We start from the raw sequence: 12650 nt of genomic DNA on the forward strand, positions 1-12650 counted from the left end.
CTTCATATTCAGTATGTTTGAAACCTTTCATCGGTCTGGTTAGTGCTTTTATTCTGTTGTTGCCAGAGGCGGAGCCAGACATTTGAAACACCCGGGGCTTAGCCCAAAAGGGTAGTATGCATGTGGGATTTTTTTTTATTTTTTATTTTTTTTTGGGGGGGGGGGGGGGGTAGAAATTACTGAAAGATTAATTGGCTCTGTTTTGAGTTTTGTTCAAAAAACAATGACTTCATATAGGGAAAAATATATATCACATGTGCAGGACACCTTAAACTAGTTTTTTAATTAGGCAGCAAGGCAGAACAAAATCGGGGCTGCATCAAGACATGAGGACTAAACCCCAATTCAACCAGACCCTGAACTGATCCGGAATTAAAACAGGACTACAACAGTTCAAAATCAGGACTACTGAGGGCTTAACCAAGACAGAACCAGAATCAGAACTAGATGATAGTAGCACTAAAAGTCATCATAGACCTGCAGTACATTTATTGTTTAATTCTACCAAAGTACAATATTTAGATTGAGAAAAGTTTATATAATTATTGAGCCTTGTTGTGCAAACAAGCCTGCAGAACTTAATAAATATAGAATTTGAAAAATAACAAACCTAAAAAGAAACACTAGGTACGAGATACATGAGGACGGTGATACTTTTGGTAAACAACCATTTGACTAACATGTGTGTCTCACCTGCTCTTGTTCCACCTCTGTTCTGTCCTCATTCTCCTCTCTCTCCCTCTCTGTTCCTCTCTCTCTCTTTGTGCTGACAATCATCAAATATACAGTTGAAACCACATATTTATGTACTCTTCAGATCAAAACACAAACACTTTTTTAATTGTAACATCAAATCAGACTAAATGTTTATTTTTTAGACTGATAAATCTAAAAAACATATTTGTTAACTTTAAGAGTAAAGAGAGAAACTATCTGTATTTCTTAATTGCAAATGGCACCAAATTGTATTCAAACTGAGCCACACTTATGGAGCTCCACAGTTCTTTTCCTGGTGTTTTGGTTGACATCTTTTGATTTTCCCATGTCACAGAAAATTTACTCACATGGACTCTGCTAACCTATCAGAAGCTTCTTCAGCTCAGAATGGAATCGTCTGGAGTTTCTTATTAGTTAACAATAAACTTAGTGTACATGTACTCCTAAATTTGATGAAAGTGATAAAAAATACAGCTCTGTCTCTCTTTATTCTGACATTTAACTAATTCAAAAGATATTTCAATATTTATCTAAAAGAAAAGTTTACTCTAAATTGATGTTGTACAGTAAAAATGTTTTATGTTTTCTCCCTAAAGTGTAAATATCTGGTTACAAATGTGAATATCCTGCTGTGTACTGAAATCCCTCTTATTTTGCATAGAAATATACTGAACAACATACAAAGCATAATATATAAAATAACATTTACCTGAGTTTTTTCTTTGAAAGAAGCCTCTAATGTCCATTCTTATATTTCAGTGCATAACTGAAACCGATTTAGTCGGGGAGGGTAAGAACTGAAAATATGAAATAAACACACGTAAGCTAAGACTCTAAAAAAAAATAGCATTTGTTCGGCTTTTCATTTCGCCATTTGTTGATTCACTCGAAGAGCAAGTAACGTAATATTGGTCAAGTGATCAGTTTGATATCAATCTTTCGTGATGCATCGTCATATTTACATTATTTGTACGCTACGAATGATTTGCTTTGGTACCTGGTCAAACTTAAGCTCTCCTTAGTATGGCTGGCTCCGTTTCTCCAACAGCGCACTCACTGCTGGCAGCAGCTACCCCGCCCCCTCGCTCAGTCGCTTAGTGCCTGAGCTCGGATCATACCAATATGAGGGGGGATTCATGCACAGTCGTAAATTCCCACGGTGTGCACTATGTGCTTCGAATATTGTGTGTACTTTTTGTTTTATACAGTTGTCAGCCAGGCATCTAACTATGAAAAAAATTACACTCCAAAAGACCCCGGGCTTCTGACAAAACAACCCGAGCTTAAGCCCAGTAAGCCACCCCCACGCTCCGCCCCTGGTTGTTGCTGTAGCGGGTTGTCAAATGCAGTTATTCATCAGTTAGTCAATGACCAGAGAATTGATTGTTTTGTCATTATTTTAATCACATTTAAAGCTGGTTCCAGTTTCTGAAATGTGAAGATTTGTCACGGCTGGGGGCAGTCGTGTGGTGTATTGAGAAAAGGATCCAAAATGCAGGCACTGGCTGGGGTGCGAGTGAGTGTTTATTTACAGCGGTGATAAGGTGACAAAAACAGGAAGAGCAGAGCGGGGAGTAAACAACCTAAACATGGAAAACTAAAGAACAAAACTTAAACCAGACACTCACAATTAGGCTAACGAGACAGGGGAGAGGTAAAACTGAACACACTGACATGAGACATGAACTTTCAGAATTAAACAGGAAACTAACAGACACAGAGAACCAGACAGGACACTGAACTTGACAGGCAGACTCATGAGCAGACACAATAACACCATGGACAGACAGAGGGAACACAGAGAAGTGGGAGCAGGCAGGCAAAGAACAGAAACCTAACAAATGGCAAAATCACAACAGAATACATACTCGGAATGAACAAAAGCATGATTTTCTTGATCATATATGATCTTAAACTTAATGTCTTTAAAGGTTTGAACTTTTAAAATGTAACAAAAGATTGAATCTTTGAGTTTTTTTTAATTGTTCTTATTGTATCTAGAGTGATGACATTTAATGTCATTTTTCAGATGACAGATGTGGAGGAGAGACATGTTTCTTTGCCCTAAGCTGTGTCTGGCAGGCAGAGCATCTCCACGCTCCACAAAGCTGATGCTTCTGATTTGGAGTAAATGAGCTGAGGGAGACATCTGGTGGACAAACACAGACATGACAAGAAGAAAGATTAAAGTGCAGAGGGGAGACAAACAGCTGGAAATACTTGTTGGAAAGGATTGTCATGCTTCAGAAAAACACACAGCACACACTCTAACAATCCTTTATTTGCACTGAAGGAGACACGTGAAGAAACCAAATCACACAATAATGACGTGAACACATTTATAGCCAGTGTTCAAGATGATGGATAGAAACGAAAATCATGGAGCATTTATGCATTTTTAGGTCTGTGTCACAGAAACTGTTCAGCTATTCTCTGTTTATTAGTCTATTTATTAGGAACCTCTGTTGGTTTTTATATGTAAAGCATTTTTCTTCTATCATTGAACCTTTTCAGGGTTTTCTCATAGTAGTTTTGGGGAGTTTTTAATTTTACATCACAAAGAATAACTTTGTGATGTCCGATTAGAAAGTCTGTGTCCATGTGGATTTTTTTATATGAATGATGAATTTGTTGTATTGCATTTGAGTTAGATTTTTACTGATGGATGATCCAAGTCAATGCACACAGCAGCAAAAAGAACTACAGCAACACAACCGAGAACAAACGAGCAGCACAAACAGGAAAGCAAACTGAGAACAAAGCAGCAGGGTATCCCTCAGCAGCAGCTACAATATCTTCAGAGTGACAAACTGCATTTAGCAGAACACCAACTTCAATTCAAAGAACCGCAAACTGCAGTTTCTACAAACCCGCTAAATGACTCCACCTGAACAGGAGAGGAGCGCTTCCTGAACCGATGTTTGTCAAAACGTCACGCCGGTGTCAGATTGGCGTTCACGCCGCCGTCGCTCCAGTACAGCTGAGCAGACTGCAGCCGTGGGAGAGAGTGACTGTGTTTCGCACGCTCAGCATTCTGATCCTGGACTTCATGACAGATCTGCCACTGTGAGTAACACTGCTTCGTCTTCCGTGGACTCTGTATCTGGTACATCAGATGACTGTGTGTTTGAACTCTACAGACATTGTTCAGAGGGACTCCTCGGTGTCACGTTATTCACCGGTTGTCCTCGCTCGTGATCTTTGTGTTCCTGAGCCGTCAGACTCTGCTAATGCTCGCAGTGTTTTCTCTGAGTTAGCCAATATGGATTTTCCAGCTGTTGAGTTTGCTGAACAAAGGACTGTTACTCCACCCCAGACTCACCTCCACACTATCACTGGCATTGTATCCCCACTGGACTGTTTTCCTCCTCAGCCTGCTGATTCTGAGGTTTCACAGCCTGAGCCCAGCCACACCATCAACAGTTGTGAATAAAACAGTGCGTGCTGAGGAGCCTGGACATTAGTAATCCTGCTCCTGCATCTGAGACTTCCTGTGTTGATCCGCCAGTTTCCCAGTTTGTGATATTTTCTGCGCCTCAGCTGGTAAACGTAAATGGTAGCAGAGTGCCACCTGCCATAGTTAAACTGGCTGAAATGCTGGAATTAGTGCCTCAGAAATAATGAATTAGGTTGGATTTTGTGTTTCACAGCCATTTATATGTAAACCTGCTCACCATGCTTTTGTGTCAGTCACTGTTAACACTGTTGTGGTATTGTTACACCCTTGGACTGTGCAGTTTATTCTGTGATGGCCTGTGAAAATACACCTGCTTCTGTAACCTCCTTCTGAGCTGAGAGTTACTGAGTTTGCTAAGCCTGAATCTGTGTATACAAAGACTGTTTCAAAGACTGCTATTTCGAACATGGACAGCTTAAGAACAGCAGAGTTGCTAAAACCAGCCTGCCATACGTCTGTCTCCTGAAACTGTGTTTGGCACCATTAACCTAGTTTACCCAGTGACTGTTACTGAGCTCCGCTCTGCACCTTGCACCTACCCATACCATAGGTCAGTTTCTAGCTCTATTACCTGTTCAGGCTTTAGCTCCACTGCTAGCTGCTGAAAGCTCTAGTGAGCTTATTCAGTCAGCTGAGGACTGCATCTTTCTGACAAAGAGGACGAGCATCAAAATTTCCCCTCAGAGGTGAAAAAGATCATGATAAAGAAGACTTAAGGCGGCACCACAGAAGAGGGAGACTTTAATGTGGCAAAAGTACACACACGTTGTACTTAAGTAGAAGTACAGAAACCTGTGTTAAAAATGCTCCAGTAAAACTGATTCAATGTATTTACTTAAGTAAAAGTGAAAAAGTACAGGCTCTGAAATCTACTCAGTGTAAGACAGTAAAAAGTAGGTGAGCTCTGCCTCGTGAGCAGAGAAAAAGAAGGAAAATAAAACATGGCTCTATTTTCTGTTGCCTACGTTGTAGAGGGCGACTTTGTCCCTAAACAGGAAAATGAGGAGTCAGGAGTTAAAGTGGATTCAGCAGGTGGAGGAACCCTAAAATCAGCTGTAATGGCTCAGTGCCTGGAAAAGATCACAAATCACAATCATTTCTATTCAGAGCTCCAGTGGATTTTCTGAATGTACAGGCTGTGATCAGCTGACCTGCTGTTCTTTCTGGATTTACACAAGTGAATTCAACCAGATGTCAGCTGATGTTTTTATGAGTTGAACAGGCTGATTTCCATTCTCTACACTAACAGTAAATTGTTTATGCTGTCTTTAGATTAGACACTATTCAGCTGCTCTGAAGGTGGAATTCAGTGAATCTAAGCGCCACAGTCACACACTGTTCTGTACTTTAAATCCATCACAGTGCAGCAAACTAACCTGTTTATCCTGCAGTAGCATGCAACCTTTAAATAACACAGTTAGTCTTCATCAGTTTGTTTAGCAGCACGTTTCAGAATATGAAAAAACATAATGTCACATGTACAGACCCAATATTTGATTTAAAAACTGAGCTTTAAATGTTACATGTGAGCTTTACCCCCTCCCTGTGAAATACAGCAGCTGGACCTTTAGCTACAACTCACTGTGACACAAACTGCACATGAAGAGTTTGTGTGTTTGCTGATGTTTGTTGAGCTGATAGAAACGTTGCATTTGAAATGTCCTCACGCTTGAAGTTTGATGCTTGAAGGCTGTCTTCATCCTGCTCTCTCAGGCTTTGTTCAATGTTGCAGTGAAACAAAATTTACAAAGACAAAAACAAAAAAAGACACGAACTGATCCACATCAGTTTATAACAATATTGAACACAGGCTGCAGCTGGACACTGACAGGTAACATCATTTTCACCTGCTGTCGCCTGGATGTGGAGCTGCACTGTAAACAAACACTGAAGCCCAATTCCATCAGAGCAGGGGCAGAAATCTTTAACGAACTAAAATAATAAATTTCATCAGCTTCTCAGCCCCTGAATACAAGCAGACTAGTGGATCAGAAGGTTAGAGTTAGCTAATAATCTCTAATGTTTTTGATGCTATTTAGAGAACAGATAAAAACTTTTTGTCACAGCAACGTCGCCGTATTATCAGGACAGTTTGAACTTTTGCTGTATTTCAGTTAAAGTGTGTTTTAAATCTGCATCACTGATTTGTGCCATGACCTGATCTCTTCATCGTCTTTCTGCCACAGCAAAGAAAGTCTTAATTAGGCGATTAATGACAAACCAGCCTCTGTGTGAGCGCACTGTAACATCATGATACCATAAACACTGCATATGAAACTTGTTCTCATCTGTCCTGTATGTCATCATTAGGCAAGTTAAGAAAATATAATGTTTAATGATAATTCCAGAAAATAATACTAACATGTGGTATTATTACTAGTATTAATATAGTAGTAGTAGTATTTTTAGAGGTGCTCTGATTAAATTTGGGGGCGCTTGAACACCTCATAGGAGGAGTTATGAAAAAAGTGAAACCAAACGGAGCAACTTGTCATAGTCGACCTGGACCGGTTCTAGACAAGCATATATAAGGGGGCAGACCGAAAGGGGGCAAATGGTGGCAGTGGAGGCAGGAAAGGGGTGGGGTTGGGTGGGGTGTTCTTAATAACTGTTTTTGTCATGTAACTGAATTGCACTTTGTCAGGCCTCTACCCTAAGACTAGACCAACTTGGGTGTCCCACCTGAAGGCTGGTCTTACTCATAGGGTCACCGAGGCACACAAACCCCCTGACCACATTAAGGTGGTAATCCGTCAGGGGGAAAACAGAAAAACAAAACAACCAAAATATTCCTCATCTGTCACGGTTTGCCGGGGCAGGCCGTGTGGATAAATAACGGACCCAAGATGCAGACTGCTTAAGTGGAGGGTGAGCTTTATTTACAACCGGAGAAGTACAACAAAAAGGGTGGCGAGAAACAGAACGGTAAAAACTCTAAACTGGGAAAACTAAACACAAAACCAGAACACGAGCGAGGGTACCTTGCAGGGAGAATGACCAGGAAGCCGGAGGCATAAACACAGAATGGCGTAAGGGAAATGACGCAGACGAACCAGCAACTACCATGACAGAAGACACAACTTAAATACACTCAGAGAACACAGGGAGATTACACACAGGTGGGGAACACAGCTGGGAGGAACTAGGCTAACGAGACAGGAGAAAGGTAAAACTGAACACTTTGACATATGACACAGACCTTCACAATAAAACAGGAAACTCAGACACAGGGAGACAAGACGTTGAACTAAACAGACAGATTCACACACAGACGGGGTGACACCATAGACAGACAGAGATACAGATGCAGACCGAATATAACACGTAGAACTCAAACAACAATAATCATCATGATAATAAACTGGAAAATGATAATAATAAACTTAAAGCGCTGGGTCACCGACCCAGGACCATGACATCATCAGATTCTAACAACAACTAAACAACAACTAACAACTAAAAGCACTAATTAGATGCCTTATATTAAATATATCCAAGCCCAGCAATAATACATCTTACTATTGCTAATATTAACAAAACTAAAAAGGGTAGGCGATGTTATTTAAAAAATACAGTTCACCAAGTCTTAAAAAATAAAACTCAAAAATAGAATTAAAAAAGAAAATAAAGAATAAATTAAACTATCCATCCAGATCTTTACAACCAACAACATCAAATCCATCTTTATTGAATGGCCTAATTCTCAAATAAATTTGTAAAATAAAGTAAGATTAAAATAAGACTTCTCAATATAGCCAATATTTACAAAACTAAAACGGGTTGGCATAGTAATGAAAAAAAAAATCACCAGCTCTTGAACAAAACAGATTTTGTCATGCTTTAAGCTTATTTGTTTCGCAAGGGACTGAAGTCTGTTTGCAACTAAACAGCTCCACTCTCCTTTCTCCTCGGTCCACTCTACAACAACAGTCTCCTGTTTACCTTTCCAAAAACACTCTTACAGAGTCATCCATATCCAACTTATTTGTTATGGACTTCTCATGGACCAAGGTCACCAAATTCCTCTTTCTCTTATGTTGCAAAACTAAATAATCTTTGCTAAAATCACACTTTGTGTCGCGTCTGACAGACACAAGTCCCCCAGTCGGCAGCTGGCAGCAGACAGGCTCACAGTGGTGCTTGTGGGATTGAGAAACACGTCTTTTCCAGACTGAGGCCACGTCCACACCAGCCCGGATAGATTTGAAAACGGCGTCTTTGTCTGAAAACACTCCGCGTCCACACTAGTGTTTTCAGCTGTTTTCACAGAGTTGTGCATCCACATTGAAAGGGTTGAAACTCTTACGTCCCAGTACTGCGCATGCGTGAAACGCAAGACGATTCGACCTGCCTCATTTCTGTCTGCCGCTTATTTACTTCCCGGCTCTTAGAAACGTCTCTTTGAAAAGCGCAGAGTTTTTTTAAATGGACTAACAATGAGGTGGAGTTGTTGCTGCGAGTAACACAAAAGTACAAAGTTGCAAAAGCGAGTGAGAATCATGAATCATGCAGCGGCCAACAACGGTCCAAGCGTGGGATTTCTCTCCTGGAAATGTGCACATTATCTTTTCCTTTCTATTGGTAGGTGGCACAGTGCACGTGTGGCAAGTAAGCAAGCTAGAAGACTGGCAATGCTGGGTATCCAGTTACAGAAGCAACACATTAACAAGAGAAGTCTGAGTAAAACCAACGTTACTTTCCCTAGTAACTAGTTACTCTGAAAGTAATGAGTAACTTGAAGTAACTGAGTTACTTTTGATATAAGTAACTAGTAATGTAACTAAGTTACTAATTTAAAGTAACTTACCCAACACTGTACATAACATTCATCAATCTTCAAACATTAAAGAAGGAAAACCTCTGGGGGACAAACCCAGTTTGATCCGGATGGATAATTGATCCAACATGTCTATTTAATCTGTTTGCCAAAATTTTAGTGGAAATTTTCATATCCAAATTCAACAAAGCAATATGTCGATAAGAGGAACATTCTGTTTCATCCTTTCCTTCTTTCAATAACAAAGAAATATTAGCGCACGGCGGAATGCTTGAGTATGGAAAGAATGCTTAAACATTCTCAATAAAAGCAGGGCCACCTTTTCAGAGTATTTTTTATACAATTCAATGCCAAACCCATCTGGGCCTGGGGACTTTCCACTGGGGAATGACTTAATAGCTTTCGAAACTTCTTCAACAGTAATATCTGAGTTTAAAGCCTCTCCTGCAGCGTCATTCATTGTCGGGAGATCCTGCTTCCCAAACCAATGAGAACTAGAAAAATTTGCATTTCCTGCGAAAATGCTGTGTGGATGCCTTAACGCTGAAGATGTCTGCTGAAAAAAGCTGAAAAAGTTGAAAAACAAAACAAAAAACATTGCCCTGAGCAGGATTCGAACCTGGCCCTTCTGGTCTAAAGGCGGCAACTCACCTCACTGCACCAAACTCATTCACACAAAAAAGAGGTGGAGAGACTGACAATTCTTGTGAAATTAGCAGAAGCTGCTTAGAATTGTGCTGATAAGAGGTGAAATGGCTAAACATTTGGCAGAAAAGATGTGAATCAGAAGAATTTCTGCTGAAAAGAGGCAAAGAAGCAAAAAGATGAGCTGAAAAGAGGTGTAGAAGCAGAAGTGCTTGCTGAAGATGGCTGTATGTGTAATGACACACTGGAGAGTGTCAAGAAAGCAGCGCGCATGCAAGCAGGGAACATGTGTAGCAACTGTCACAGGTAGGATTCGAACCTCTGCCACCGGGTCTCACGGCAGCTGCCCTATCCTCTGAGCCAAATGAGTTCTGGTCACAAGCAAAGATATGATGAGAGGGAAAATGTGCACTGTGGGGCAGAAGCTCAAATTAGCAGAAAAGAGGTGAAGAGGAAGAACTTTGTTGTGAAATGAGGTAAAGAAACTGAAATTTGTGCTTAATACAAGTGAAAAAGCTGAACTCTGAAATCCTGCTAAAACAGCAGAAGAGGCTGATATTTTTCAGCTACTCATGGAGCCAAACTGGTTCTCACGTAACTGAACAAAAAACTCTTCTGAAAAGAGTTCAATCAGCAGAATTTTGCTGAAAAGAGTTTTTTTTCTGAAAACAGCAGAAAAAACTGAAAATTTTGCTGAAAAGAGTTGAATGAGCAGAATTTCTGCTGAAAAGAGGTTTTTGCTGAAAACAGCTGAAAAGCTGGTATTTGTGCTGAAAAGTGGTGAAAAAACTGAAAATTGTGTTGAAAAGGGGTGAAAAAGCTGAAATTTGTGTTGAAAAGAGTTAACAAAGTTTAACTGTTGACTGAAAGAAATGTTGCCATAAGCGGGATTTGAACCCAGGCCTCCCAGTCTGAGAACGGACGCTTATCTCACTGAGCTAAAACACAGCTCAGTCCAGCATGCAAAATCAGTGAGGCCATTGATAATGTGTTCCATTCATTTCAATGGTCAAAAGTGATAACACACATCAGCAGAAATAGCAGAATTTTTTAAAGTTTAAACATAGTATTTCTGCTAAAACTTAGTATTTATACTAAATAATATTTTTTTCCTGCCAAATCATAGCATTTGTGCTGGAAGACAGAAAATTCTGCCAAATCCTACAATTTGTGCTAAAACATTATTTATGATTTAGCAGAAACACTGGGACTCGGTAGAAATAGTATGATTTACATGAAATACTTTGACTTAGGAGAAGTACTACAATCTAGGAAAAAAGTACTATAGCATAGCAGAAATTCTATCATTGAGCAGAATTACTAGGATTTAGAAGAAATACTAAGATTTGGCACAAACACTGATGTGGCTCAAGAACCTTTATTGTGCAGTTATACTGTGATTTGGAAGAAATACTATGCTTTGGCACAAATACTATGATTTGGAAGAAATACTATGTTTTAGCACAAACACTGATGTGGCTCAAGAACCTATATTGTGCAGTTATATTGTTATTTGGAAGAAATACTATGCTTTGGCACAAATACTATGATTTGGAAGAAATACTATGTTTTAGCACAAATACTATGATTTGGCTCAAATACTATGATTTACCAGTAATACTATGTTTTGGTACAAATACTACACTTTGTCACAAATATTATAATTGAGTACAAGTACTATACGTTTACAGAAATACTATGATTTAGCAGAAATGCAATGTTTTTGCAGAAACACTGTAATTTCGCTTAAATATTATGAAATAGCAGTAATACTATGATTTGGCAGAAATACTACTTTTTAGCACAAATACTATTGTACAGAATGGTGTACGTCAGTTTAATGCTGGGTGGTGCTGCAATAGTAACTATCCTCGGTCAGAAGGAGAGGCTGACATCCAGGGATTAGATTACCACAGGTGGAGTTTATTGGCGGTCAGATGGATGGTACAGGGAGGTATGGCATACAGTAGGAGGATGTGGAGAGGTGATATGGTGTGGTTTCTATGATTAAGAAAACTGGCAACAAATTCCTCCACTACAAATCAGTCTGATACCACTTCTTACAGAGTTCACGTTTACTAAGGCACTACCCAAAATGCGCCACAAGAGGGAACTCCAACACAAGAGATGACCTATTTACACTGTAAACACCCCCTACTTAGCCACTACATACTACAGTGATATTACAGTATACAAATTCACACAAATACTATGATTTGGCAGAAATACTATGACTTAGTAGTAATACTATAACATAACAGTTCAATGTTCTTGGACAAATGCCACAATATGGCAGAAATACTATGTTTTAGCATAAATACTGTGATTTGGTATAAATACTACGATTTGGCACAAATACTATATTCCGCAGATACACTATAACATAACAGATATTCTACGACTTAGTAGTAATACTATAACATAACAGAATTATTAATTGGGCACAAATACCACAATTTGGCAAAAATACTATGATTGGGTACAAATACTATGATTTGGCAATAATACTGCATTTTAACAACAACTACTGAGATTTGATTGAAATACTATGACTCCATACAAATACGATGCTTTGGCACAAATACTATGATTTGGCAGAAATACTATGACTTAGTAGTAATACTATAACATAACAGATTTCCTAAAAAAACTATGAAATTGCAGTAATTCTATGACTTGGCAGAGATATTACGTTTTAGCACAAATACTATAACAACGCAGAAATACTATGACTTAGTAGTAATACTATAACATAACAGTTCAATGTTCTTGCACAAATGCCACAATATGGCACAAATACTATGTTTTAGCACAAATACTGTGATTTGGTATAAATACTACGATTTGGCACAAATACTATATTCCGCAGATACACTATAACATAACAGATATTCTACGACTTAGTAGTAATACTATAACATAACAGAATTATTAATTGGGCACAAATACCACGATTTGGCAAAAATGCCATGATTCAGCACAAATACGATGACATGGCAAAAATACTATGATTGGGTACAAATACTATGATTTGGCAATAATACTGCATTTTAA

General features: G+C 39.1%; 1 protein-coding gene across 7 annotated transcripts in view; it reads right to left on the reverse strand.

The window, feature by feature from the left end:
- Nucleotides 1-12650, reverse strand: part of LOC113018066 (NACHT, LRR and PYD domains-containing protein 12-like) — a 267984-nt gene that overhangs the window by 115434 nt on the left and 139900 nt on the right. The gene's annotated exons all lie outside the window — the stretch shown is intronic.

Source organism: Astatotilapia calliptera, chromosome 3 (assembly GCF_964374335.1).
Source record: "Astatotilapia calliptera chromosome 3, fAstCal68.1, whole genome shotgun sequence".
Taxonomy (NCBI): domain Eukaryota; kingdom Metazoa; phylum Chordata; class Actinopteri; order Cichliformes; family Cichlidae; genus Astatotilapia; species Astatotilapia calliptera.